The 27,794-nt window shown below is 37.7% G+C and overlaps 1 long non-coding RNA gene across 1 annotated transcript in view; it reads left to right on the top strand.

The window, feature by feature from the left end:
- LOC127516758 (uncharacterized) overlaps positions 1-27,794 on the top strand; it is a 67,641-nt gene that overhangs the window by 5,720 nt on the left and 34,127 nt on the right. The window contains exon 2 of the long non-coding RNA XR_007931076.1: positions 8,569-8,623. This is a non-coding gene — a long non-coding RNA (uncharacterized LOC127516758). The remainder of the gene's footprint in view (positions 1-8,568; positions 8,624-27,794) is intronic.

Here is a 27,794-nt window from a genome sequence, read left to right as displayed (position 1 = left end):
CCCTTTCCTTTTCTCATTTCCCCTCAATTCCATTTATTTCATTAGCAGTTTTAACAAGCTTGCTTACGTGCCCCACGATCCAAGTAATTTATGGAGATAGCAGTGCTGGCAAAGCCCCTAGTGATCTGGAGTCCCACTGATGTGGTAAACGTGCTCCATGGCTGTCAGATCTTGAATGAGAGCTATAAGAGGACTGGGATAGGGGACCAGCAGGTAAGACAGATACGTCAGTGTGTGTGTGTTATGAAGTGGAGACAGGGGAGGGATGGTGTGCTGAAGCAGAATGAAACAATAGATGAAACTCAGCTTCACATATGTATTTGGTTTTTGTTAAATACACTGCAGGATTAGTCTAAAATGGCTATAGATGTAGCCTAGTGGTGTAAAAATAAAAGAAAAGTGCATTAAAATGCTCTGAGGTTCTGAAAGGTGCATTTTAAGTAAATGTATTCTCATATGCACAGCTTGTGGTGTTAACCTTACATTTCTTAACTTGTAAATTAGTATATATCTATGTATTATTCATAATATGAATAACAGATCTCCACTTTACAAACTGAAAAAAAAAAAAAAAAAATCCAATATGGAAATTAAAAATTATGTTTTAACTTGTTAAAATCATACTTTATGCTAATAAGTCATATTTTCTTTCCAATCGAGCTTGAACCAGAAAAAAAAGTCAATTAAAACCCAAGGGGTTTGCTTTGTTTCAAACCTTCCTCATTTATAACTTTATAACTTTAATACTTATGTTTACAGGAAATTAGTGGAGAAAATTAGGATGGATATGAAATGGTTAGTTCATGAAACAAGGTGTGCAAGTGATTGAGGTGTTGCAAATTCAAATCTCAACCCTAGAGTGAACTGTCACATTTTAGGAAAGAAATTCACTAGTTATCTGGCTAACATTGGAATAATTACTTGGTGTCTCACTGTTAGCTACAGAGAGCAATGGGGGAAAAAAAGCTGTTAGTAGGCAACATGTTTAATACTCAGAAAGACAGTACTGAATAAATGTCTGCAATGTGAAAGAAAATAGATATTAGGCTATGTCTCTCTAATCGATGAGTCTTCAGAATCAATGATCTAAAGCAGTGGTGTTCAATTAAAGTTCCAAGAGGTTCAATTTATAAATTTACTTCTCAGCCTGGGCCAAAATAATTATATCCTACACTGTTTCTAGAGTTATTACATTGCATGGCTATGAAATGAATTAAGCAACTTGCATTTCAATGAATCGATTGAGGATTGATTACAACGGATCGATTGAGAGTATGATTAATTTTATTCAACAGTTCAATAAAGAAGAAATCATGTTCCAAACTTAAGTTCAGGAGGAGCCTAATCATTCAGTCCTGTCAATCATTATCACAAACATATATAAGCAGCAGCCATTGAGCAGTGTCAGTGATCGCTTTTCCGGCATTCTATCCATTTCCGTAGTCCAGAAGCTTAGCTAACGCGTGAAGTTAATATTGAGTAACATACATATTTAGACATAATATTCTCAGTAATTTGTCTATATTTTCTTCCGCTGACAAATAATTCTAAACAAATTCAAAACAGAATCAACTGTTACATTTCTGAACAGCATAGTAGGGGTGTTTCGTTCTTGAATTAATGTTTTCAAACAAATTGGTTGAATGAATTATTCAATGACTTACTCATAAAGACAGTTACTTTTGTTCCTAAATGAATAAATGTTTTAAATCAAATCAGTGAAATAATTCAGTGACTCAATCATAAAGTCACTTGTCGCCACCTACAAGTGCAATGATGTAACATGCTGAAAGAGTCACTGAAATTCTTATTATTTATAAGCAGTACAAATGGAACCAATGTGGGGTCTAGATCTGGGCCACAGTCCACTTACTGTGTACTGAAATACATTTTTTAAAAAGTAGCTTAAACTTTGAAACAAATAGAACAACTTACACAAGTATTTGTAGAAATAAGTTTTTGCTTGGAAACAAACTAAGTAGTTTGATATTCATGACAAGTGGGCATCTGTTGGTTGGTTCCCAACCATGTATATAGAGTAGCTGGCATGTGTATGTATTGTCACATTAGCACAACAGGTGTTCTGTAAAAACCTGTATAATGCTTGTCACACTTCGCTGCCTCATTGCCAAAACTCAACGTGATAAAGGGGAAAAAAAGAGAAAAACTTGCAAACTGAAACATAGCAAAAATTCTCCTCTCATTCAGGGAGGTAATTCTGTAAGTTGATGCCTGAAAATGTTTTATTCAGGAGTTTGCCTGCTTGGTTAGCAGAAACTGGAGGGAAAGTGGCTTGGAATCCCTGTAGTGAAGCAGTCAGAGTGATGCACAGTTGTTCTAGGCAGAATAATATGTCTTTGCAATAAGCACTGGTTTAAAAAGAAAAGAAAATGTTCTTCCTTCTTGCCTGCTAAACAACTGAAATATCCACCATAATTATAAACTTCTGAAATTGGTTGATACTGCCAGTGCATTGGTGTGTTTGTGCAACCCTCTTGAGTATATTAAGTTACGCTAGTGCATTCATCTGTCAGACCAACAACATATTTGATGATGAAGAGAGTAAAACTGTGGTGTAAACTGCCAATTTGGCCAGCGCTATTAAAGTTGTGTCTGTATTCTTATTCTTTGTTGGGCCCTTTTCCTCTTCTTTATTCCCACAGACACTTGTGAAGCCAGAAAACAGAGACTGTTTATTTGCATATGAATTGATGTGATAAATTTGCCTCCATTGATCAATTGGCCCAGGTCCTGTCCTGTGTCCTCTGCGTGAATGAAAAACTGTTTAGCTTGTGCCAATACATGGGCAGGAATCAGCGTATTGAGGGAGGTGACATGACTCAGACGGAGGCTGTGTGAAACAAAACAACAGTTGGCAGGTGACTGATGCTGATGTGACCGCTTGACAAGAGATCTATACCTCATGCTGTGAGAACAAACATCTCTGCATTGGATAAAATCAGCTGTGGGATTTAAACAATTAGGTGAACAATGATCATAATAATCATAGCAGAGAAAGAGAGCAAAGCAGCCAGTAAAAAAAAACATAACATAAATATAATTTTCACAACCACATATTAGGTTGAAAAGCTAAATCATCTCTTCAGATTAATAGGTTTCCCACTCACTCAACAACAACAACATCCTCATGGCTCTTATGGAATGGGAGAGCAGCCCGGACACACAGTTCCCTTGGATACTTTACAGTGGCAAGTATGTGAACCACTTGCAGAATCTGTGAAAATGTGCAAAATTTTAACAAAATAAGAGAGATCATACAAAATGCATGTTATTTTTTATTTAGTACTGTCCTGAGTAAGATATTTTACATAAAAGATGTTTACATATAATCCATAAGACAAAAAAATAGCTGAATTTATTAAAATGACCCAGTTCAAAAGTTTGTGAACCATTGATTCTTAATACTGTGTGTGGTTACCTGGATGATCTACGACTGTTTTTTTGTTCTGTGATGGTTGTTTATGAGTCTCTTGTTTATTCTGAGCAGTTAAACTGAGCTCTGTTCTTCAGAAAAATCCTCCATGTTCTGCAGATTCTTCAGTTTTCCACCATCTTTTGCATATTTGAACCCTTTACAACAGTGACTGAATGATTTCGAGATCCGTCTTTTCACACTGAGGACAACTGAGGGACTCAAACACAACTATTAAAAAAGTTTCAAACATTCACTGATGCTTCAGAAGGAAACACGATGCATTAAGAGTCGGGGGGTGAAAACTTTTGAACAGGATGAAGAGGTCCAAATTTTTCTTATTTCGCTTGAATATCTTTTTTTTTTTTCATTTAGTATTGCCCTTCGGAAGCAACAGAAGATACTTTCATGTTTCCCGGAAGACAAATTAAATACAATTTACCTTGATCTTCAAATTCCAAATGTTTTCACCCCCCATCTATTAATGCATCATGTTTTTTTTCTGGAGCATCAGTGAATGTTTGAACCTTTTTTAAAAGTTGTGTTTGAGTCCCTCAGTTGTCCTTAGTGTGAAAAGACGGATCTCAAAATCATTCAGTCACTGCTGTAAAGGGTTCAAATATGCAAAAAACGCTGGAAAACTGAAGAATCTGCAGGACCTGGAGATTTTTTCTGAAGAGCCGAGCTCAGTTTAACTGCTCAGGACAAACAAGGGACTCATGAACAACCATCACAAAACAAAAAAAAAAAACAGTCGTAGATCATCCAGGTAACCACACACAGTATTAAGAATCAATGGTTCACATACTTATGAATGGGGTTATTTTAATAAATTCAGGTATTTTTTTGTCTTGTCGATTATATGTAAACATCTTTTATGTAAAATATCTTACTCAGGACAGTACTAAATAAAAAATAACATGCATTTTGTATTATCTCCCTTATTTTGTTAAAATTATTAACATTTTCACAGATTCTGCAAGTGGTTCACATACTTTTTCTTGCCACTGTAAATCTATCTGGTTTATTATTGCTCCTTGATTTAAAATTGCAACATTAAAGCTTGTAGAATAATTGTGTCCAATTGTTTAGTGTAGTGGTTCTCAAACTTTGTGCCATCTTTGATCAAATATGCAAAGATGACTGTCGGGCCGTTGTTGAGCGTCTGTCAGCTCAGTTTTTGCAGTGTGTTCTGCACTGTCGGCACTAGTTGGCCCCCGTTGCTGGCTTTTTGGCTGATTGAGCATGTTGAATTGCTGTCAGGCAGTCGGTGAAACAGATCACTCTGATTGGCTTTTCAACTTAGCGAAACCAGTACACGAGAAGAAAAGTGAAAGTGATGAAAACTAGCAAAAAACAAAGTCAAGAGGGCACAGAAAGAAGACTGTTCTAATTTGATGTTATCTTACCTGAGCACTGTTTTGTTCCTGGTGTGTATGAACTTAAGCTAGGTTAATTGTACTGATGAGTAAAATTCATCCTAATTGAATGAGATCACACCAGTTTCATTTGACGCATTCTGTGAATGTTTCCTGAACATAATTCTTGTTGAACTCTTGTTGATCCAACCAGATCCAATTCAGACTGGTGCGCTTGTGCAGAGTTGTGCAAGTTTTCCTGTGCTTTTAAGGAAATGGAAAAACTTGTTAGTGTTTAAGTGTTTAATGTTTAGTTATTTTGAACATTTAAAAGAGTTTGTAGCATATATATATTTTTTTGGTTACCAAAAAAATTGTGCTTAGGTTGTGAGTAGCTGTTGTACACATGCATACATGTTCCATAACCCTTTGATTGAGAGGGGTGGAACTGATGACCATAGACTGTGTAAATTATGTGCTGGTCCCTCAAACTAATTTATTTTATTTACTTTTATAAAAGCTAAACTAAAACCAACACAACACTTGTTCACATGCTAAGTGTAATATTTGTAGCATGCAAGTAATGATCAGGTAAAGAACTTCTCATCACTGGCTTTAGCACAGTTAAAGCTTGTTGAGAACAACACAGATTTGTTTCACGTAGCCACCCACAGCCTAACCACAAAGTCTACACTTCAGCATAATGGTAACCTCAAAAATCGACATAACAAACTCTTTTAAATGTCAAATATAACTGAACATCAAACGTTAACAGGTATTTCACTTTACTAAAAAACACATTAAACAGCACTTAATTTCACCATTTACTCTCCCGCTCTATCCCTATCCCCAAAGCATGCTGGGAAATAGAAATCCACTGCCCAGTTTCAATCAATGCAACATAAATGATTCATGTAGTCCCAACACAAATGGTTTAGGTTACCTTATCATTTTACAAATTTAATTTCATTTAACATATTACAATTGAGTGCAAATGCCAATTAAGTAAAAACTAAAGATTTGTGTTGGTTCAGCTTATTTTATTTAAATAAACTAAGCAAGCAGCTAGAATCATTTTTTTGAGTGAGCGCGACGCAAGTGTTTTTTGCTAGTAAGTGCACCTGCGCCATGCTCTTCAACCATGCACTTAGATCATGAAAATAGGGCCCCTAGTGTCAGTTCTCCTTTTTCAATGACAAATGTACTGCCACCTGCTGATATAGACAGTTATTTCCTCTCACTCAGGCACAGAACATATGTGCTAGTTGACCGCTGGCTGTAGTCTTTGCGGTGCTTTCAAGTGCAACTTTTTAGCTTAGACAAACGCAATACGTGGCTTTTCCACCGCTAGTTCTTTGATTTCGGTTAGGTGTGTCACAACCCTAAAAGAGCACAGCACAGAATGCTCAGTGATGTTCAGAAGAACTGTAGAGTGTCAGTCAAAGACTCTTAGAAATCTCTGGAACATGCTAGCATCTCTGTTGATGTGGCTTTGGCTTGACCTCACAAGAGCGGATTACACCAGATGTACGAAGAAAAATGCTAAACTAAAACAGCTTTGTACAGAAAAATGGTACAGAATTCCTTTTGACCATTGTGCAGGTCTGATCCGCAATTACAAGAAACGCTTGGTGGAGGTTATTACTGCCAAAGGAGGGTCAACCAGTTATTAAATCCAAAGGCACTCATACTTTTTCCACTAGTGCTGTGAACGTTTGTGGATGGTCTTTTGTTGAAGACCAGATGCAAAAAGCTGGAAACTTGCATTGACTAAAACTTGAGAAATGCTCCAAACGTCTTCCACGATAAAGCCGTCTTCGTCAACACTTCAGCTTAAACCTGTAACCTTGATCCATTTTAAATTTCAACTTGAGCAAAACTCTCAGTGTTGATTCTGATGAGCACTTTGGGTGGTGCCACCTGCTTGCAGCTCTTCAATTCCTGCTCATACAGCTAATTACAGTGAACTGACAGCATCTGTGTTCATTACCTACATCCCCCTGCTGTGCTAAAGACACGCTGTGACCCAATACATCGTGGGGGTCCTCAGCCGGAGAATATAAGCACCTCCAAACAATGCGCTAGAGGAGAAAAACTTAAAGTATAGCAATGAGATGATAATGAACAAGGTTGTGTTTACATTGTTGCTGTTGGATTTGGCATCAAGTATGTGAAAGCTGTTTTGAAAGATGTTGTCAAGATGGGGATCTGAGGGAGGGTGATGCTTTGCCTGTGTAATAACAGAGTGAGGACTGCGGCTGCAGGTGGTCGCGTCCAATATTTACACAACACATGACATCATGAACATTTTTGTTTATATGTGTGCTGTGTATCTGTTTATGCGTATGATAGGATGAAGAAGTATTGCTCAGTCTTTTTTTCTAGACTCTAACCATTAGCATGAAGTACTCATAAAACTAAAGCCTAAATTCTCAGATCTTCTTTTTCTCTTGTTATTTTCAAAATTACACCATCACTGAGGGGAGACGGTTGCGCTCAGGAAATCACAGTGGCAGAATGTCTTTGTTCCATTTTTCTGAACTTGATGAGTAATTTTGAAATTGAAGAGAGAAATATGAAAGTATGTGATTTTTATTTTATTTTGATTTTTTTAAGTTTAGTTTCTGTTTTTGGTTGTGCTCATGCATTACATTGATGCACTCTCGATATTTGTTATTAAAATATCCATAGAAACTGATAGTTGCAATCACTTGAATATCTCGTGTTTCCGTGGCTGCTCGAGCCCTTAGGATCGGTGCTTATGGTTTCATAAACAAGGCCCAGTTTTACGCTGGATTTACAGATCATTTGAAACTGAAAGATGGAGCGGTCACAGCGATAATGATCCCGGTCATGAGTCGGAACCACAGGTTGTGAGTAAAACTGCTTCAAATGTCTGTTTTGTTGGCAATAGGCGCCTAAGTGCATATAATGTAAACAACACAAACGTAGTGAATTCATAAATTCATTATTCATCATTCACTATACGCTATATTCATTATAGTGATTCAAAAGTTATCCAGGGATAATGCGATGATGTATTGTGTGTTTAAATACATTTGTTTAGCTGACCATTGATAGCTTGCAGACGATCGCTACGCAAAAGCTGCGTGTACTCGTGACTCTTTAGCTCTGCTCACACGGCACGCCTCCAGGCGCTCGGCTGTTTTCGGAAAGACTCGGTACAGCGTATGTATCTTTTGTAAATATGATAAAACTAAAGACTTTTTGGCGATATGAAAGATGCACTACTGCTATATGGGTACTGGAGATTGACATGAGATTGGCAGAAACTGTGTGTGATACCCCTCCTTTAAATACAATCATAAAAGAACATTAAACATTAAAAAGTCACCCAATTTTATAATCTTGATTTAAAAAAAAAAAAATTAATAATTTACTCTCCCTATCCAGCCCTGTGCAAAGCATGATGGGAAGGGGAAATCCTGTTCTTAGTTTCTATAATGCTATTTTAACACAACTAAAATCATTTATGTAGTCTCAACTCAAACGGATTAAGTAAAATGGTTGAAAAGAATTGTTTTGGCTTAACCTCATTTACTTAAGTAAATTGAACAAGCATCAAATGTTGTTTTTGGCCTGCTTAATTGAAACATGTTCTTTCAAAATGAACATATTGAATTGAGCCAAAACACAACAGTCTAAGTCAGTTAAACACAATGCAATTGTTTGAATGAGAAACCTAATACAATGGCTTTAAATGAAAATGATTTTTTTAAATAAACTGAACATTATCGTATTTTTTTTTTTGTGCAGGTGTGCCAACTTTATCCCAACAGCCACCTAAAATGTATGTATGGCACCAAAAATTGTAAGTACCTACTCCTTACATTGACCATAACATTAAAAATGCTGAATGTTGTTATACTTTTGGACTTATATGGAGAAGTTCTTCACTGGTTTTATGTGACAGATGCTGTATTTTTTTTTTTAATTTTTTTTTTTAATTTTAACAATCAAGCTGAGCAGCTACTCTCAGCTGTACATCTCACATGTTCACATCCACATAACTCGTCCAGATTCGCCTTTAATGGCCCTTAACACAAAACAAGCAGCACAAAGTATACATTGTTTACTTTCAAATGTCTAATGATGCCCCACGGGTTGAACGCGATATCAAAGCTGACACGCATTGAATTTGATCTGAAGATGTCTGTGTGGGTGTGGGAGTGAATGTGGAGGAATATCTAACAAGTATAGCAGAAGTAAAATGCCTGAAAATGTATGTGTTTATGAAGCATAAGGCGGTGCTAATTTGTAACTGATATCTGACATCCTGTTTTCCTTTTACTTAATGTTGTTATTCTTGTGAAATTGTGTTATTTGTCTTTTAATTAGTCATATCTGAGGGCTGGAAATGAGCATTTGTTTTTGATTCTGCATTTAAGACTTATGAGAGGTCTTTAGATTAATTCACAATTGAATAAAAATGAAGTAAGCGTTGCCGAAGGCATATTTAATGGCTCCTGTTATTGCAGAAATTACCTGGAGTTGAACCGTATTGCTCTCCCTATGCAAATGACAAGTGTGCAGAAAGGGGAATTAAAGTAAATGTAAATCAATATGGCTGTTCAGAGACTGAACAAGCTTTTGAGTAAAGAGTTAAGTCAGGCCTACGTTACACACTGTCTAAACACTGACTACTGCAGCACCAGTTGATGGCTTGATTTACATAACCTGTGATGAGTGGAAAAAAGATTTGAGGACGGATGGATGAGGGAAATTAAGTAATTATCCTTTCAAGTGTAATTTCCAGAGTTGCTGGATATTAACCTATGCAAATTAATTCTCCCAAAAATCCCACTGAGAACCTCAGGTGATTCAGCTAATGGGAACTTGCCAGTCCTGGATAGTGTAACTATATATATTACAGTCTATTCTGTCCATCTATCTTTCAAGTCACCTTTATTCAGTACAGATTGTTTCAAAGCAGCTTCAGTGATAAAAGGAAAATGATGCATTTCAGCTGTTGTTCAGCTGAAGTCAGTTCAGTGTTGATTCGGTTCAGTTGTAAAGATCATCAATTATTAAATTAGTTCATTTCATCTATAAAGCAGTTCTGCAGAAAACAGCGATGCCATCATGCAGCTCAGTTCAGTTCTTCTCATACAACAGCGTCAGTACAGTCAGATCAATAATATTGTTGAATATTATGTCTTATTGTCATCCAGGCATTTGTCTAAAAGTTACAGATAGTTAATCCACAGATTACTGACAAGTTGGTTTGCATGAACAGTGCTGGTACTATTTCTAAGAATATAACCACACTTTTTAACTGGGGAAAAAAAATGTTCCTCTTCTTTTAAAACAACTTCTTTCTGTTTATTTACCTGTTGATTTTAATAAGGATACAAATTAAGAAAACAGGTTACAGAAAGTATCGTCTTTACATTTTTGTGGAATATGCCCTTTCCCTGAACTGCAGATTTATTATCATTCTTATATTGAAAACACTATTCTGTGTAAATCTGTGAAGAACCAAGTGTTCAGGCTTGAAAGCAATATCATAAAATTACCCCATACCAGGAAGAAAAAAAAAGGATTAAAAAGTTTTTAAAAAAACAGCAAAAAGACATTAAATGGAATGGCAGCACATAGTGTCAAACACATTGATATATAAACTCTTTAAAAACGCTTTTAAAATGTATAAAAGTCACCTTTGTGGAAAACATCAGAAATGAAAGCAATCTTTATCCTTTTGAAATGTAAATGTGTCTAGATCTGCTGAGCACCTTTGAAGAACTGTGTTATTAAAATCCAGTATCTGAGTGTGTCTTCTGTTGATACCAACTTTACAATCTTAAATGATTTTTGACTTTTGACTACTTTCTCCCACTATACAATTTTTATCTCTCTTAGTTTTTATCCTCCGTTTCTATTAGTGCTCAGTTTTTCCTTCCAATTTGAATGCTGAAAGGTCACTATATATATGATTTTTAAGTTCTGCTGTCATCCATGTGAATCACCCTCTGAGACCAATTGATGCACACTTTCTTCCATAAATTCATGCCCAATTATCAAATTCAGACTACTTAGAACTAAATGTTTTTTTTTTCATTGGATTTAATTTAATTCAAAACTCGACATTTGATTTATTCTCTTGTGTGTATTATTGCATGTCTGCTGAAAAGCGGGAGACATCAAATTTCTATTTGTAGCGCTGTTAAAACATCAGGGACCGTGCATTTGATTCAGCCATCTCAATGAACAGCTGTAGTTGTGACATTAGTTTTGATTATTTTCACAATGTTTATTTCTCTCTTGTCACTGTCCCCTGCAATGTTCTCTACAGCATGAACTACCTATATTTGTTGTACTCAAGGGCATCGCTTGAATCTTTTGATGTTTTATTTTACCTTGGGAGTAATGATAAGTTACCAAAAGTACCGATGCTAAACTCTTTACTTGTATACAGCCCTCTCTACCCTATCAGATTTTTTTTTCTTCTCATCTTCCATCACTCTTTCTCACTGATATGGGTTAATTATCTGCTGTAATGTATGCTCTCAGCAAGAGCTATAGCTTTGGTTTTCCTGTCTCTACGGCCCTGTTTACACCTGGTGATCCGATCACAAGTGGTCAGATGAGACAACATTACCATTCACACCTGGTATTAATATGTCTAAAATGCGTCTCTTGTGACGACTTATTTCAGTGAGACTTATTTTTCGGGTCTGTGATGTTGTGACTGCATACATCACTTATTGCGTTAGTGTATTGCTGCGTGTTGACACAGTGCAGAAAAGTAAGAAAAATGCACCTAAAAACTATTGCTCTACTTGTGTTAAGTCGGTGCACACTGCACAATTTTGGCCACAATTTGGTCGTCTGAGACAAATTTTGAAAATCCTAAAAGATTCCTCTGATCCTAGGCTAAAATCCGTAGTCTTTGGTCGTTAGTTTGACATGTTCACCGACAGCCGATTAATGACCGCTGTGATCAAATTTTACCTCAGACGAAGATTTGGTGTACAGTCCTGCAGTGTGACTTCTACGACGACTGTCAAACTGACTTGTTTTTCAAGGCAAGCCATGATCAAAATTAACGCTAAAAATTTCTTTGTTAACCACCATTTCAGTCCCGCGTGTAATGCAGCTCACAGTCACCGAACGTGTATGGGTTGATGTACAACTCCAGACAAGTTTTCATGTGTACGTCCATTTTTAACGTGTCTTGACTGTCATACACTCTGACATAAATGACAGCTGAGATCCCACAGTGTGACAAGAGGATCATGTTCGTACAGTCTGACAAGCAACAATCATAAAGGACTATTATAAATCACACAGTGTGCACTCGGCTTTACTCATCGATGGGAATGGCTGGTTATTTTAGTCAAGTATGTGTATTACATGAAATTTGGATGCATACTTCACATATTCTACATTTATTCATTTACATTTATTCATTGGGCAGTCAGTTTTATCCAGTATACAGCATACCAAAGATATTCAGTGATGTCTGTATGTACACTACCATTGAAAAGTTTGGGTTTGTAAAGATTTTTTTATGTTCCGAAAAGGAGTCTCTTATGCTCACCCGGGCTGCATATATATGATCAAAAATACAGGGAAAATGGTAATATTGTGAAATATTATTACAAAAACTGTATTATTCAATCATGTTAACTGACAAAGGCTGAATGTTTTAGCAGCTATTACTCCAGTCTTCAGTGTCACATGATCATTCAGAAAATAATATTAATTTGTTGCTCAAGAAACATTTTTTTTTTCTTCTCCACATTATCAATGTTTAATACAGTTGTGCTGCTTAAAATTTTTGTGGAAGCCAAGATACTTTTTTTTTTTTTTTTTTTTTTAGGATTCTTTGATGAACAGAAAGTTCAAAAGAACAGCATTTATTTTAAATAGAGATATTTTGAAACATCATAAATGTCTTTAATGTCATCACTTTTGATCAATTTGTTGCATCACTGATGAATAAAGCATTTTTTTTTTAAAAATAATTAAATAATATAATGCCCCTTTTACAAGATGTAATATAAGTCTCTGGTGTCCCCAGAATGTGTCTGTGAAGTTTCAGCTCAACATACCCCACAGATCATTTATTATAGCTTGTCAAATTTGCCCCATTTGGGTGTGAGCAAAAACATGCCATTTTTGTGTGTGTCCCTTTAAATGCAAATGAGCTGCTCGCGCTTCAGTTGCTCAACAACAACAAAGCTGGAAAATCTCACACAGCCAAAATGACGACTGTCAGTAATGGTGTTCAGTCAAACACTGATGGAGAGACTCAGGAAGAAGTTACAACTTTTAAAATGCAACTGGACGTTTCTGAATGGTTAGTGGATAAATGTGTGCAGTTGCTGTGGAGTTGATTCAACTCATCAACTAGCATGTACCGTCATGTTAATCTTTTGTGCAAATCCAGCGTTGAATTGAACCTCGTTTGTGAAGCAGTCCGGTGTAAAATGACAGCATGGTAACAACACTCTACTACAACAGCTCTTCCTCTTCTCTAAAGAAGACCAACATGGCCTCTCCCCCTTTGTTGCGTGTTCCTGGGGGCAGGGTTTATGTAAATTTTAGGGTTAGTGATGTCACTAACTCGGGAATAAGCTGGTTATAGACCCTTCCTGCCATTTGTTGTAGTCCTTAAACACCGAATTTCTATAAAATAAAATATCTCCCTTTGCATTTAACTTTGAGCATCGTAACTTTGCAGATGTTGTTTATGCTCTAACAACAACATTACTTACTATCTAAAGTTAAAAAAGTGAAATCATAATCAACCACCCATTTTAAGGACCCCAAACTTTTGAACAGTAGTCTATGTATATGAGTATATCCAATGTTTCTTTTTAGTTTTTGTTTTCTTTTAGTTTAGTTAACTATTTTCATTGGTGGAGAAAAAAAAAAAGCTAGCAAAATTTTGTCTGAAACTTAACTTACACCTAAATCACGGCTCATGTGATATTGCTTATTTTTACAAGATAACTTGCAAAGTTTAAAACTGAAGTTTTAGTTCAATGAATCAGGATGGGGTTTGAGTGATTTTGGGTCCCATTTATACCTGTATTTAGCACTGATCCTGCATGATAAATGGGACCTACCATCTCAATAACAGTCTATTCACTCTTCGGACTATTTCTGTCACTCTCCCCGTCACACTAATTGCACAAACCCTGCGTAGAGATCAAATTGCCCTCCGATTTGTATGTATCAAACTCACTTCACTTTTGTATTCATTGTGAAACCACATGCGAACCCCACACATATCATATCTAAATATGATTATTTAAATATGCCCATACGCATGCTACATCATGGGCAAAAATCTCGTCAGCCTCTTTATTTCTAATGGGACAAAACTGAGGCTGTTAAGGCAGCATGCGAATGGGAAGACGGACTAAATAATTGATGTTGTGGCGCCTTGGTATTCCGCCGAGCACTTCAGGGGCGAGCCACCTCCCACACGAATGGGGAGGCTGTCAGAAGTAATTGGAGGAATCGCGACAGCGTCGAGTTAAGTGTTCACCAGTCCTGAGGTGAAGAATGTGACACTGCGTGCTGCAGAACTCAAAAGCAAAGATTTTTTTTTTCATTTCTCTCCCTCTTCTTCAATTTCTCTCGCGCACTTTGCCTTATTGTTCCATTTTTTCCCCCCAAGCATAAATCCCTTTCAGAGCTAGTTTTGCCTAAGAATGCTACAATTTGGCTGATGTGGCATTCGAGTTCATGGCCATCAGGGGAATTCATAGGTAAGTCAATCACCGAATTTTGTGCTTTGCATGACAAAACCTCTCTTGTTACGAGAAGGCTGCTGTAGACTTCTCCTTACTAGGAGAATGCATCTCTCTTATTGATTTTGACGTGTTTTGATCTTTCCAGCACTCTTACGCAGCTCTTTATTGTTTCATGTGCATGTGGCTATTCCAGCAAATCTGCTAAAAATAACCAAGACACGTTTTGACAACATTTATCTGTGGAAAAGACCTTGTTGACCCCAAATCTCTCTCATATCCGCCTCGCAATCTCCAAGAGTCCTCGCTGTGAGCTCGACTCATCCAACCCCACATCCACCATCCCTTCTTCAGAGAAAATGACGTTTTTAGAGGCCTCTGGTGGTTGTCAGGTCTGGTCGGGCCACTGATCAGACAGCTCAGCGCTTACCCAAAGCCATTTCTCTAGACTGGAGGCCTTGTGGCCAGGTTGAGAAGAACAGGAGGAGGTGGCAGCTCAGAGACCATGGCTCAACATGTCAGCAGCAGAAAAATAGGGCCTCTGACAGGGTGAGGCACAAGTCTATATTTTGTTGTTTGAACTACCCTCGAACCATTTTAAAAGAAAGCATAAAGCTGGTCACAGCATTACAGGCCACCAAGACTTTACGGCTGGCATCAGCTTTTGCAGAGCGGTTTGCTCTGGGGCTGAGTTCATCGGTTCAAGTCAGCTTCAGCGGGGCATGAGAGACAGAATGGCAGATGTAATCAGATCGGGGGTCACAGACTGCTGAAATGAGCAACTACACCCATCCAATAGCTGAGGGAGCATCCTCTACAATCCATCCCTCTCAGATGCCCCACACTCAGGGTTCAAAAGCTTCGCTACAATTCTTCTCTGTCTATTTTACTGTACACGTGAGTGGACTGTTTGCTACTTAGAATTCTCTTTATTGTTGTATATAAAGGTTTGTGCAGGGCCATGCATTTTTTGTAAGAAATGAATACATTTATTCAGCAAGGACGCATAAAATTGATCAAAAGTGACAGTAAAGACATTTATATTGTTAAAAAAAGATTCATATTTCAAATAAATGCTGTTTTTCAACATTCTACTCATCACAGAATTCTGAAAAAAAAAAAAAAAAAAAGTTCAACATTGATAATGAGAAATGTTTCTTAGTTCACGAGAATATTTTTGGTGCGCCATCGGCCATCACTATATAAGTCATTATTTTGTTTTTTTGGAGCACCAAAAATATTCTTGTTGCTTTATAATATTAATATTGAACCACTATACTCACATGAACTGATTTAAATATGTTTTTAGTACATTAATGGATCTTGAGAGAGGAAATGTCATTGCTGGCTATGCAGGCCTCACTAAGCCATCGGATTTCAACAAAAATATCTTAATTTTTGTTCCAAAGATGAACGAAGGTCTTACGGGTGTGAAACGGCATGAGGGTGAGTAATAAATGACATTATTTTCATTTTTGGGTGAACTAACCCTTTAAGCACCAAATCAGCATATTAGAATGATTTCTGAAGGATCATGTGACACTGAAGACTGGAGTAATGATGCAGCTATTTTTAAAATGTAGTAAAGATTTTAGCGTATTTTGTAAAATCGTATCGACCCCAAAATGTTGAATGGTTATTTATATGTGTAGATATGTAATGAACTGATTCTCACACACGGTATGTTTTCATTCTGTCAATAAAAATGATTGAATAATACAATATAGCCATCTGCTTTGTATATTTACAAACACTCTGTAGTCTATCGCAGCATGTTCACATTAAAAACAAATATCATCATCATCATTAATGCAATTAACATTTTACAGATGAAATCCTGATGAGGGTGACACATCCATGTTCAAATTAAAGCTACACTACTGAATTAAGTTGACTAAACAGGGTTATTTCTCTGTTCTTTTCCCATGTCATCACTTTTATTTTTTATTGTTTATTTTAATTAGAACATTGCTATTGCTTCTCGGTAGGACTTCATATTTTTTATTCAAATTTCCTAAAATTGTTTGTTTCTCTTACATAGCGGAAATAATTACCTTGGATGTGTGGGTAAAAAGAGAGATTTCAAAGGCATATTCACAAGTCAATTAACCTGATCTACGCAAATCAGTTGGTTGCCTCATTAAAGGAATGTGGTATTTTTTTTCCGGGAAATTTCACTCTTATGGAAAGATACTTGTCAACAAATGTGTCACCACCTCTAAGCTGTCTAGAAACAAACAATTAAGAGAAAAAATCTTTAAGAGCAACAGAACAGTGGGTTTGGAAGGGTCAACTCAATAGCAAACTGGTAAATAATATGATTCGACTGCTTAAATCAATAGTGCACTCATAGAAATGGTGATATAAACAGGCTCAAAACTTTGTAATAAAGCCCAGCTTCTTGCCTTTATTTTTATCCAATTATTTCTTCTCTAAATGAACAAATAGAACATTTGAATATAATTCTTCAACACTTTGAAGTTCCCCGCACTCCTCCTAGGCAATTTATAATGAAGAAATCAGCTCTTTTGCTGTTAGCTGTGTTGGACACGAATTCCTTATTAAAAAATCCTGCAGCAAGAACATTAATGCCACCAATTTTATGTCAGAAAAAGAACCGGATTGAAAATAAATGTGTGTTGACTGGGGCCTAATTGGCTTTTGACCAGCCACGCTCTCGATGTTATCAGTGACTCAAGGGTGTCGATAGAAGAATTGTTTTTTTTTTTCATCAATGAGCAGAGAATAGGAGGGAAGGAGGTCATAGTGGCAGAAAGCAAAATGATTGGTTTTCTTTTAGTAGAAGCCTTTATGAAATGAGAGAGGAATTTCAAAGGTCTCCTTAATTGCAAGTTAATGTGCTATGATTTATGTGGCTTCGATTCCGGCAGGAAGGATGATTGCAGGGACTCAGGAAGCACAATGGGCATGTGATTCTTACTGCTGCATCGAACAAGCAGTTTAGAATGTGTGTGAATATTACTCAATAAGATTTGCTGAAAGGGAATAAAATAAGAATGCAAATACAGCGCTGTGCCTGCAGGATTTCATGGCTATACTGTATCGAGGTGCCATGGCAAAGATTCTATTAGAACCCTCTAATTTGATGGTAATATTTTCAGCTGGAGGGGCTAATGTCAGCTTACATGCTGAAAAAAAAAAAAAAAAAACCCTGATTTTTTTTTTTTTTTTTTTTTTTTTAAAGTCATGGGTTCATTTCACAACTCAAAGCAACACCAGAGTTTAAATGAAAGTGACCCAAGACCTAAATTAAGATGATGACCTGGAAAAAAATAATGTAATCCCACAGCTGGAACAAGATCATTTAGCCCGATGGCATCTGACTGTGACTGCATTAAAGACAGCTGTCTGTACTAATGCTTTGCATTTGCATCATTAACACACACAAAAGGATTTATTTAATATTGATGGAACTAAATAACATATTTGGCCTGTGTTAAAATATAATGTAAACTCACGATGTAATGAAAATGCCAAAAGATCATTTATTATGTATTGAGAGAGACGTACTGTATGTGTGAGTGAAACGGATTATCGAAAAATGTAGAGCGGGAACTGTTTATCAGTTCACTGGCAGTTCAGTGGTAGCTTGCCACTGGGGCAGTACCCTTAAAAGGACAAATTACTACCTTAAAAGGTGTATATTAGAACCTTAGAGTAGTAATATGTACCCTTAAGGACCCTTTCACACTGAAAGCGATAATTTGGCGTGAACGTTTGGCGCAATGACGCTCTTGAATCGAAACAATAGATCTCTGTGGCGCTATTCACACTGGGTGCGAACAATCACAGTGCGAAAAAGCGAGATATTTTTTTTTCATTCAGTGTGTAAAATTTTTTCCCTGTTGCCCGGCAAAGAACCAGGCCGTTCAATTAGATTTGAGCTTAGATCACGTACCTGGAGCAGCTGCTGTTGCACAAAAAGACGAGATTGGTGGCGCTGTTTTGAAAACCAGTGTAAACACTGGTAAACACAGAAGAAAAGTATTCCGGAAGAGAGAAGAGAATGGATGTTAAGTTCTTGTTGTCATTGGTGTCTGAGAACAGATTTATTCTCACGTTTACTTGAATATTTCTGTATAGTACACAGAATGTAATTTCTATTCTTTTTCCACTGAATTATGTGATCTGAAGAGCACTGTCCGTTTTCTTCCACGTGCACGAGTGTTATGAGTCAGAGAGTGCACTCACTCTAGATCTGATACCTCTCATTACATTTTATGACGTATTCTCATAAGCATTATAGATATTTTGTGTTTCTGGTGTAGTACCAAACTTTATTTATCTTAATTTAATGCTGTATGTTGTGCAGCAGACAATGTTAAAGGCAAACAGAAAAACCTACGAGATACATACGTAAAGAAAAATGCATTGTTGGTTAGTGCCGCCTAGCGTGCAGGCGTGAATTAGCTGAAGGCAATCTATCGTTTCTCCTGAAAGCTTTGATCGTCAGTGATTCGCCTCGCTTTATTGTATCGTGTTCAGTCTGAAAGGGCCTTAAGGCCGTGAAACACCAAGCCGATATCAAAGAACTAGCGGCGACAAAAGTCAACTGTCTTGCCGTGTCACGTTGGCTGCTTCTAGGACAAAAAGCTGTTCTTGAACTGCAAAGACTATAGCTGACTGCCAACTAACACGTGTGTTCTACGCCTGCGTGCAAGGAAATAACTGTCTATATCAGCAGATATCAATAGTACATATTCGTCATTCAAAAAGGAAAACCGAAACTAAGACTGCAGATATACAAACTTTAAAGAAAGCAGTGCTTGCTTACCATTTTAAATATCAATAACGTTACTTTAAACATCAAAAGACTTTATTCATTCCAGGCGGCTCATGGAATGCTCAGGTAAGATAGAACAGCCTTATGTCTGTGCTGTCTTAAGGACTTTGCTTGCTTTCATTCTCGTGCACTGACCCGCTCACTAAACTGAACAGGCAATCAGAGTGATCTCTCTCACTGATGGCCCGACGCCGATTCAACATGCTGAATCGGGTAAACTGCCACCGACGTGAGCCCAACTAGAGCCGACGTCTGGAACTAGCCTGACAGTCGCTCACCGATGGCCCAACATTGGCTGACAGCCAACCATCGGCTTGGTGTGTCATGGCCCTTAAAGTACTACTATGAACCTTTTAGGGGTAAAAAGGTACAAAGTTGTCCCATTAAGGGTACTTTTCCAGTGACAAGCTATTGTACGCCTAAAGGTACAATTTTTTGCACAATTTCTGAGAGTGATTGGATGGAGGCAGATCTGAAAGTGAGTTTGCAGTCAACTGTAAAAAAAGGGTTGGGTGTAAGCGGACAAATTAATTGAAGAAGTCTGAAGAAAAAAAAAAAACATTGGCATGGATAAATCATTCACATCATTAACATGCATTTAGAAATTGATAGGATTTCCATTTTGTGCCGACTTTAAGTAATAAATATCAGTAGAGTCTAAGGCAGTGTTAAGAAGATTTTGCCATGCTGTTGAAATGATACTGGCTCAAAGATCACTTTTCTTCACCATGAATCTCACCTTGTCTTTGCTTAGCTGCATTGCGGTTGCAACAGGGTTCCCATGGCTACAACTAGGTCACTTTAGGTTTAAAAGGCTCCCAAAATGGCAAATCAACTCTTCCTTGACCCTGTCAAGGGCACTTCGCTTCGATTCCTCTTCAGATGAAGCTGAAACAAATACTTGTCTGTCTGACAGAGAGGAGGTCATGATGTTTCACTTCAACATCAAGCCATGTAAGATTGAGTGTGCCGGGCTTGAGGGGAGGTCAGGAAACACTTCCTTCAGCTAGACTTCTGCAGCTACGCACAAGCTATCTTATTGGAGAAAAAAAAAAAGAAAATGCTGTAGTTGTGTTCGTCAGCGTTTTTGCTTTCTGGCATTGTGTGCTGACGGAGATAAACAAGAGATAAATAAAACAGAAGAAAGGAAGAGTGAAGTATCAGCGATAGTTTTGATGTACCTATTGATTCTGGCAGTTGGACACAAACCTTCATCTCCCTCTTGTACTCGGATGTGCTTGATGTCAGCACACTTCTTCGTCTTCTGTGTAATCCTTACCTTTGTCGAACTCAGCAACAGAGGGCCAGTGTTTATAGGGGTGAATTTACTAAAGTTGCTCCACTTTTGCATATGGTAATTTAATGCAAAACCTGTGTCTTATTCACTAACGACCCATAATCCAGTTTAACCAGGCACTGAATTCGCTGAAGTGATGCTGTGGTGCTGTGAGTATTTAAATTAAGTCATTAACACTGTTTGGACTGTAATTGTTTCTCAGGGTGAAGTCTGTGGAAGAAAATTTCCATAACTCCACTGTGATAAAACTTTGCATTCAAACAACAATTGATTCTCAGGGCACCAGCGTTATGTCATCCTACAAACACAGAAATTTGCTTCTCACTAGGCAGTCACTTGGCCATGTTCTTAGTGCCAGTGATTATGGTAATCATAAATGTCTTTTAAGTAAAAATTAACTTATAATATTTGTATAAATATAAATGTATAATAATACACTTGTATTAAAATGTTTTTTTTTTTTTTTTTTTTTTTTACATTTCCTTCTAAGGATAGTTCACCGAAAAACGACAATTCTGTCATAATTTTGTGTGCCACAAAACAAAGGCAGTCATTCAGGTTTGAAACGATACGAGGACGAGTAAAGCCCAAAGAATATTTCACTTTTTACGCATACGCGAGGGTCAGCGTACAGTGCGCGAGATGCGAAATTTGTCATTAGAAGAGTATGCGCGTACTGTACGCGCACCGCCGGATTTTTGTAACCGTGCGAGATAATGGAGGCCTACATAAATAAGAGATTGTGCGAAAAGGTTAGAAAGTACCCTCATTTGTTCAACTCTAGCATGAAAGAATGCAATGTTTACATGGGTTGTAACTCGTGGCGAGATATTGCTCAAAACTGCGCATGCGTTAAACGCTTGTGTGTGCGTACGAGTCAAATGAAGTATACTTTCCAAGGCTGTGCGTTCAACTGTAAAAAAAAAACGAAGTATGCCCAGGGCTTTAGAAATGCTAAAAGGGATGTGGCAGAGACTCAGAAAAATTGCTTGGAGAAAGACAGAGGTGACTGGTGAAAGTTAAATATGGAAGTGGAGCAACATAAAATGTCCAAGACATAAAAATGTAATAATGAATACATCCAAATAGTAAATTAATCACATAAATATATCCCTCTTTTACGGATTTGCTTTCAATCCTCTAGAGAGTTGTGTCAGTTTTGCAGAGAGCAGACATATTTTTGCTCATGAATCAGTCAAAGCTTCTGCTCTGACATCACTGAAGGAGGCCTGTGGGAATTGACTGATACTGGTATAGTGTGCATGTACTGTACTGTATATGTCACGACGCAGCTGCTTATTCACTCAGTTCAGTTTGCAGTCTAAGCAGTGCTGTTCTGCAAATGAAGCTTGATGCTGTCAGCCAGCATGCATTTGGACGAATCATGTAAGCTACTAGATGAGCATTGAACTGGCTCTTCACTTCAAAAAGGGTTTTCTCTAATGCTCTAACATCCCTTAGAGAGAGAGAGAGAGAGAGAGAAGTGCACGTAAAAATGTCTGCAGTTATTTGCTAATGCAGAATATCTCTCAAGTACAAGCATTTTAAAGTGAAAAAGACTCATTTTGCCATATTAGCTCTGTAGATAAAATTATAGAAGTACTAATTTGACTTTCCTCACTCTCACACGATATTTTCATCAGCCATTAATTAGAGACTCAATTTTCCAAACGTCACAATTAACATCACCGAGGCTCCGGCACTCAAAACTGCTGTGCCCGATTCAATTAAGCCTGTTTTGTGCAAGTGATGTGAATGCTAATTAATCAGTTAATATTCTGTAAGACCTGTTTGGATTTAAAGCTTACCCAGCCGCAACATCAGTATGCAGGATGGGTGCTGTGTTATACACTTTTCTGCGAGTGGGTCCTGTCATTGTTCCCAATTCGCAGTCATAATGCAAGTCAACTAATTAATAAAATATTGTGGACGTCTCTAGGTGTTTGTTAGATGTGGCGACGGCACGTCCTTATGTACAAAATGGTGGAGGCTTGGTTCAGAGACCTGAGCCTCCCCTGTGGCCATATCTAATTAAATGAGTCAACAGTGAGTGTCAAGTATTTGTGTGTGTATTTAGGGGCCTGTGTGCAATTTTGGCTCTGGATCGATAAGTCAGACAGGGCTTTAAAACACAGTTCTCCCTATGGAGGCTTATGTTATGGAGCAAGCCATGATTTACCTTTCAGACTAACTGCCAGCTCACAGCTTTGACCGGGTCCGGCCTCCTCCTGTTTTCATAGCTTGGTCATGGAACAGCCTCACAGACTTGCAACAGCAAATAACATGTCACTATAGTTAGGCATCTGTGATGATCTGGATGAAAAATTAATCATCCACATCTGCTCCTTACTATGTTATTTCTTACTCTGTAGGGAACATTTTAGCACTGCACTTAAATATCTAGGAGACGGTGTAGCGTGTAGGAGAGGGTAAGGGGGTTAAGCAGAAGCATCGTGTCCATTTTAACAGAGGGGGCTCCTGGCCAAGATTTTTTTTTTGAGCCAAATGGAAACTGTGTATATATATATATATATACAGTCACAATATTACTGTTTTACTGTATTTGATCAAAAATACAGTAAAACAGTTATTTTGTAAAAAATCATTACAATTTAAAATAAACATTTTCTATTTGAATATATTTTAAAATGTACTTTAAAATGTAATTTATTGCATCTTATTCACTAACCAGTGTAACCAGACGCTAAATAGTGTTGTATTTCAATGAAGTCACTTTGATTATTTTCTCTATGTAATATGTGGTCTATGTAAATTAGCCACATAATAATAGATTATTTGTCTTATTCACAGAAGTTGCCAGGTGCTATTTGCTTGACCTGTGGAAAGCAGGCAGTAAATTATGTAAAATATGTTTTTGTAGCCCAACTGGCATTATGTTACAGTTACAGTAGCAACACAAAGGTTGTGATTTTGATTCTCATGGAATACATGTACTTATAAAACCACTGTTATAAAATGTGTTCCTTCAATTCGATTCAAGTCACTTTGGAAGAAAGTGCAAATCCTCGAAGCACTGGCCAAGATAAAGCTGTTCTCGGTGGGTACACCAGCACTGAACAGCTGCTGACGGCCTGGAGCTCGCATGTCTGAAAGCGTCTATATATATATGTGTATATACAGGTGCTGGTCATATAATTAGAATATCATCAAAAAGTTGATTTATTAAACTAATTCCATTCAAAAAGTGAAACTTGTATATTATATTCATTCATTACACACAGACTGATATATTTCAAATGTTTATTTCTTTTAATTTTGATGATTATAACTGACAACTAAGGAAAATCCCAAATTCAGTATCTCAGAAAATTAGAATATTGTGAAAAGGTTCAATATTAAAGACACCTGGTGCCACACTCTAATCAGCTAATTAACTCAAAACACCTGCAAAGTCCTTTAAATGGTCTCTGTCTAGTTCTGTAGGCTACACAATCATGGGGCAGACTGCTGACTTGACAGTTGTCCAAAAGACGACCATTGACACCTTGCACAAGGAGGGCAAGACACAAAAGGCCATTGCAAAAGAGGCTGGCTGTTCACAGAGCTCTGTGTCCAAGCACATTAATAGAGAGGCGAAGGGAAGGAAAAGATGTGGTAGAAAAAAGTGTATAAGCAATAGGGATAACCGCACCCTGGAGAGGATTGTGAAACAAAACCCATTGAAAAATGTGGGAGAGATTCACAAAGAGTGGACTGCAGCTGGAGTCAGTGCTTCAAGAACCACTACGCACAGACGTATACAAGACATGGGTTTCAGCTGTCGCATTCCTTGTATCAAGCCACTCTTGAACAACAGACAGCGTCAGAAGCATCTCGCCTGGGCTAAAGACAAAAAGGACTGGACTGCTGCTGAGTGGTCCAAAGTTATGTTCTCTGATGAAAGTAAATTTTGCATTTCCTTTGGAAATCAGGGTCCCAGAGTCTGGAGGAAGAGAGGAGAGGCACACAATCCACGTTGCTTGAGGTCCAGTGTAAAGTTTCCACAGTCAGTGATGGTTTGGGGTGCCATGTCATCTGCTGGTGTTGGTCCACTGTGTTTTCTGAGGTCCAAGGTCAACGCAGCCGTATACCAGGAAGTTTTAGAGCACTCTATGCTTCCTGCCTCTGACCAACTTTATGGAGATGCAGATTTCATTTTCCAACAGGACTTGGCACCTGCACACAGTGCCAAAGCTACCAATACCTGGTTTAAGGACCATGGTATTCCTGTTCTTAATTGGCCAGCAAACTTGCCTGACCTTAACCCCATAGAAAATCTATGGGGTATTGTGAAGAGGAAGATCCAGACCCAACAATGCAGAAGAGCTGAAGGCCACTATCAGAGCAACCTGGGCTCTTATAACACCTGAGCAGTGCCACAGACTGATCGACTCCATGCCACGCCGCATTGCTGCAGTAATTCAGGCAAAAGGAGCCCCAACTAAGTATTGAGTGCTGTACATGCTCATACTTTTCATGTTCATACTTTCAGTTGGCCAAGATTTCTAAAAATCCTTTCTTTGTCTTGGTCTTAAGTAATATTCTAATTTTCTGAGATACTGAATTTGGGATTTTCCTTAGTTGTCAGTTATAATCATCAAAATTAAAAGAAATAAACATTTGAAATATATCAGTCTGCGTGTAATGAATGAATATAATATACAAGTTTCACTTTTTGAATGGAATTAGTGAAATAAATCAACTTTTTGATGATATTCTAATTATATGACCAGCACCTGTATATATAGTTAGGTCCATATAAATTTGGACACAGGCACAATTTTTGTTTTTTTCAGGTATTTACCAAAACATATTCAAGCTATAGTTGCATAGCTATAGTGGGCTGAAAGTGCACTCTGTCTCAGGTTTAATTTGTGGGTATTTACATCCAAATTGGAGGAAGGGTTTAGGAATTACAGCTCTTGAGAGTAACCACCCCTCCTTTTTCAAGGGACCAAAAGTAATTGGACAATTGAATCAAAAGCTGTTTCATGGACAGGTGTAGGCTATTCCTTCATTATTTCTTCATCAATTAAGCAGGTAAAATGTCTGGAATTGATTCTAAGTGTGGTATTTGCATTTGGAATGTGTTGCTGTGAACCTACATCATGCATTCAAAGGAGCTCTCCATGCAAGTCAAACAGGTCATCATTAGGCTTCAAAAACAAGACAAATCCATTAGAGAGATAGCAGGAACATTAGGAGTGGCCAAATCAACAGTTTGGTACATTCTGAGAAAAAAGAATGCAATGGTGAGCTCAGCAACATAAAAAGGCCTGGCCGTCCACAGAAGACAACAGTAGTAGATGATCGCAGGATCCTCTTCGAGGTAAAGAAAAACCCATTCACAACATCCAGCCAAGTGAAGGACACTCTCCAGGAGGTAGGCGTGTCATTGTCAAAGTCTACAATCAAGAGAAGCTTCATGAGAGCAAATACAGAGGGTTCACCACAAGGTGCAAACCATTCATAAGCCTCAGTTCTGGAAGAGCATTCTTTGGACGGATGAAACTAAGATCAATCTGTACCAGAATGACGGGAAGAAAAAAGTATGGAGATGGCTTGGAACAGCTCATGATCCAAAGCATACAACGTCATCTGTAAAACATGGTGAAGGCAGTGTAATGGCATGGGCATGCATGGCTTCCAGTGGCACTGGGTCACTGGTGTTTATTGATGATGTGACAGAAGACAGAAGCAGCCGGATGAATTCTGAAGTGTATAGAATATACTGTCTGCCCATATTAAGCCAAATGCAGCAAAGTTGATTGGACGGCATTTCACGGTACAGATAGACAATGATCCAAAACACACTGCAAAAGCAACCCAGGAGTTTTTTAAGGAAAAGAAATGGAATATTCTGCAATGGCCGAGTCAATCACCTGATCTCAACCTGATCGAACATGCATTTCACTTGCTGAAGGCAAAACTAAAGGCAGAAAGACCCACGATCAAACAACAACTGAAGACAGCTGCAGTTAAGGCCTGGCAAAGCATCAGAAAGGAGGAAACCCAGTCTCTGGTGATGTCCATGGGCTCCAGACTTCAGGCAGTCATTGCCTGCAAAGGATTTTCAACAAAATATTAAAAATGAACATTTTGTTTATGAATATATTCATTTGTCCAATTACATTTGAGGCCCTGCAAATGGGGGGACTGTGTATAAAAATGGTTGCAGTTCCTGAAACTTTTATTTGATATTTTTGTTCAACCCCTTGAATTAAAGCTGAAAGTCTGCTCTTCAAATGCATCTTGGTTTTTTCATCTTCATTTTATTCTGGTGGAATACAGATTATATTATATATATACACAGTATACATATAAAAATACGCAGTATATGTAATTACATTTACTCAAATACATTATACCACTGAGAATCATCATATTTTGTGGTTCTAGGCATCAGAAATGTGAAAAAAAAAAAAATCTGCTATAGAGAAAGTGTTGTTTTTTATTACTTTGTTATTTGATCATGTCTGATCTTGCCTAAGGTGTCAAGTGAGCCTGAACTGCCACTGATTCCCCCTCAAAAAATAGCTGCACGACACCCTTGGCTTTAGATCTGTGGTTGCAAAACTGTGAGTATACACTTAATGTTCTGTGATCTTGCATGGCCTTTGATACATTATTCTCAGTTAAATTGGACTGAAATTAAATGTCTTGGCAATGTAAATTCCCCATTAGGAGGAAACTTGCATCCTCTGGTGTTACACTGCTATTTCCATTCCACATAAATGGGTGTATGTTTGGCTCTTTCTGTTATTCTCTTTTTCTTGCTCTCTTTGTCTAATTATAAATCACTGAATGAAGACGGAGTAGAGCTGAAGGTGTTTTGAAGCACTGCTCTCTCATTGGTGATTTAGCCCTGGTAATTAGAGACCCCGACTATCTTTCTCTTTCTCTCCTTCTCCCTGTCCCTCTGACTGTCCCTCTCTCTTTTTCTCTCTCTCTTCCCACCATGCTAGCTAGATTAAACTCAGGGGAATGACCTGCCCCAGATTTTACGCTGCATTGAACTCTTAACAAATTAGAGATGGGTTATCCATGGACAGCTTAATTGCAAGGAGCATATGGTGTATTAACTCATGATCAAGATTAAATTATACATTTCCATGCGCAGATTTGTTCTTTTCGTACTCCACAGCTGCCCGTGCCTCCCTCCTCCTCTATTTCCGGA

This window comes from Ctenopharyngodon idella, chromosome 7 (genome assembly GCF_019924925.1).
Source record: "Ctenopharyngodon idella isolate HZGC_01 chromosome 7, HZGC01, whole genome shotgun sequence".
In the NCBI taxonomy this organism is placed as follows: domain Eukaryota; kingdom Metazoa; phylum Chordata; class Actinopteri; order Cypriniformes; family Xenocyprididae; genus Ctenopharyngodon; species Ctenopharyngodon idella.
This window is presented reverse-complemented; position numbering and strand designations above follow the sequence as displayed.